This window comes from Neoarius graeffei, chromosome 14, assembly GCF_027579695.1.
Source record: "Neoarius graeffei isolate fNeoGra1 chromosome 14, fNeoGra1.pri, whole genome shotgun sequence".
NCBI classification, from domain to species: Eukaryota; Metazoa; Chordata; class Actinopteri; order Siluriformes; family Ariidae; genus Neoarius; species Neoarius graeffei.
Genome location: NC_083582.1, coordinates 71,414,763 through 71,416,892, shown reverse-complemented (window position 1 = coordinate 71,416,892; position 2,130 = coordinate 71,414,763). Strand labels below are relative to the sequence as shown.

Below are 2,130 nucleotides of genomic sequence, written 5' to 3'. Positions count from 1 at the left end.
GTACAAATGGAGGAAATACAAGACCATTGTAACCCTCCCCAGGAGTGGTCGACCAGCAAAGATCACTCCAAGAGCAAGGTGTGTAATAGTCATCGAGGTCACAAAAGACCCCAGGGTAACTTCTAAGCAACTGAAGGCCTCTCTCACATGGGCTAATGTTAAGGTTCATGAGTCCACCATCAGGAGAACACTGAACAACAATGGTGTGCATGGCAGGGTTGCAAGGGGAAAGCCACTGCTCTCCAAAAAGAACATTGCTGCTTGTCTGCAGTTTGCAAAAGATCACGTGGACAAGCCAGAAGGTTATTGGAAAAAATGTTTTGTGGACGGATGAGACCAAAATAGAACTTTTTGGTTTAAATGAGAAGCGTTATGTTTGGAGAAAGGAAAGCACTGCATTCCAGCATCAGAACCTTATCCCATCTGTGAAACATGGTGGTGGCAGTATCATGGTTTGGGCCTGTTTTACTGCATCTGGGCCAGGACGGCTTGCCATCATTGATGGAGCAATGAATTCTGAATTATACCAGCGAATTCTAAAGGAAAATGTCATGACATCTGTCCATGAAGTGAATCTCAAGAGAAGGTGGATCATGCAACAAGACAGCAACCCTAAGCACACAAGTCGTTTTACCAAAGAATGGTTAAAGAGGGATAAAGTTAATGTTTTGGAATGGCCAAGTCAAAGTCCTGACCTTAATCCAATGGAAATGTTGTGGAAGGACCTGAAGCGAGCAGTTCATGTGAGGAAACCCACCAACATCCCAGAGTTGAAGCTGTTCTGTACGGAGGAACGGGCTAAAATTCCTCCAAGCCGGTGTGCAGGACTGATCAACAGTTACCGCAAACGTTTAGTTGCAGTTATTGCTGCACAAGGGGGTCACACCAGATACTGAAAGCAAAGGTTCACATACTGTACTTTTGCCACTAACAGATGTGTAATATTGGATCATTTTCCTCAATAAATAAATGACCAAGTATAATATTTTTGTCTCATTTGTTTAACTGGGTTCTCTTTATCTACTTTTAGGACTTGTGTGAAAATCTGATGATGTTTTAGGTCATATTTATGCACAAATATAGAAAATTCTAAAGGGTTCACAAACTTTCAAGCACCACTGTACTTCATGGGTGTCTATCAGCCTACACAGACAGATCAAACACTGCATACAACCACATACATTCATACATACATATTTGTCAATTACCGAATTAAATAACAGAAGAGGGATTGTTTGTTATTGTTGTTTTATTGTGTCAGTAACAACAGAAAAAAAAAAGACTTCAATCCTGAAGTGGAGGCTGTGGGAGAAGCAGAGGCAACATTTATGTCAGTGCTCATGATAGAACGTTTTACAGACAGCAAATACTACAAATCACCTCTTACTTTTACAAAACAGCAATTTAGGAATATCAAGTTCACTTACATCTAGTTCCTTTTCTTTCCCCCGACACACCAAGGGGCGTACCGAAGCCAATTTTTCACCAATTCGCTGAAGGCCTGCTGGGTAAGCCTAGCTATTTCTAGCATAGCAGACCTGCGTCACCTTATGAAAATCACGATAATACAGGTCAGGTTAATTGTCACAGAGGGCTGTCCTTTTATAGCTACCATTTCACTACTACGAAGCCTATACACTTAACCACTATTTTTAACCACACTTACCACAAAGAGGAGAACTGGCCAGTGTTGTTGAAGCAAATTTCTTCAGTCGCAAGCACGGACAGTCTATGGTCGCAAGTCTCGTCGTCAACGGAGCTCTTCTGAAAGTTCTTCTGAGAGACGGTTATTTGGACCATTCCAAATAGCAGCCGGTACGGTAGAAAACGGAGATGTTTGTTTTTCTGTTCGTTTTTTCCTTACATGTTGCACACACAAGATTTGCACATAACCATAAATAATAATCTATTCTTCATAGTTCCTTGTGCTCTATTAAAATTCTAAATTAAATAAATGAAATTCAATGAAATATAGGAAACCCCCCTCCCACAAAATGGTCTCACCCAGAGTGCACCCCAGGCTCCCGTCCAGTGGTGCAGTGTATGATGACAACAAAATCAACATATATTCAACATTGATCAAATGTTTCCTTCAACCATTACATTGATTCGAACACATTTTTTCAACTT

General features: G+C 40.9%; 1 long non-coding RNA gene across 1 annotated transcript; it reads right to left on the bottom strand.

Moving 5' to 3' along the window:
* Positions 1-1,231: 1,231 nt before the first annotated feature.
* On the bottom strand, positions 1,232-1,497 carry LOC132897840 (uncharacterized). Its single transcript, XR_009656392.1, has 2 exons — positions 1,428-1,497; positions 1,232-1,302 (listed from the first exon to the last, which is right to left on the bottom strand). It is a non-coding gene; the product is annotated as an uncharacterized LOC132897840 (long non-coding RNA).
* Between the last annotated feature and the right edge of the window lie 633 nt (positions 1,498-2,130).